Source organism: Varanus komodoensis, unplaced genomic scaffold, assembly GCF_004798865.1.
Source record: "Varanus komodoensis strain SLA01 unplaced genomic scaffold, ASM479886v1 scaffold14_1, whole genome shotgun sequence".
Taxonomy (NCBI): Eukaryota; Metazoa; Chordata; class Lepidosauria; order Squamata; family Varanidae; genus Varanus; species Varanus komodoensis.
This window is the reverse complement of record NW_025335438.1, coordinates 2,022,694-2,023,258: the sequence shown is the minus strand read 5'-3', so window position 1 is coordinate 2,023,258 and position 565 is coordinate 2,022,694. Positions and strand designations below refer to the sequence as shown.

General features: G+C 45.1%; 1 protein-coding gene across 2 annotated transcripts in view; it reads right to left on the bottom strand.

The window, feature by feature from the left end:
* VIRMA (vir like m6A methyltransferase associated) overlaps window positions 1-565 on the bottom strand; it is a 27,653-nt gene that overhangs the window by 26,180 nt on the left and 908 nt on the right. The gene's annotated exons all lie outside the window — the stretch shown is intronic.

Here is a 565-nt window from a genome sequence, read left to right as displayed (position 1 = left end):
TCAAAATTTTTATGAAATTTTTGTTCGTGACCCGATTTGGTTGTGAACTGAGGCATTTGTGAGCTGAGGTACCACAGTATGTTGCTGGCAAAACTGTCTGTTTTGTCTACTGTTCACAGCCATTTCAGCACTTAGCCTAGGCATTTTCAGGTTAGTTTTAGTGTCCTAGCACAGGAGGGAAAGGATTAGAACATATTTCCATACAAAGGCAGCAGGAAGGCATGGGGGAATTAAAAAAAATAGGAACATACATAAAGATGCAGCTAACAGGATAACTGGAAGCTCCAAGCAGTGACCCTCTGTCATCAAAAGTGCCCACAGCAGCCCATCTAAACAAGGACACTTCAGAGTAGGAAGGAAGGCATATGGAGAAGGTGCAGGATACTTCATGTCTCTCCCATCTCCCCTCCCCATCTACGAGAACACCTCCTTTGCTGTTCCTCCGAGGTCAATTTTCCGACCTAAAAGGCAACCAACTCTAAGGGGGAGGGAGGACAGATCTCTGACTCTCTACTCCATGATCACAGTGCTGTCACTGATATCAGACAAGGGAACCTGAACAATC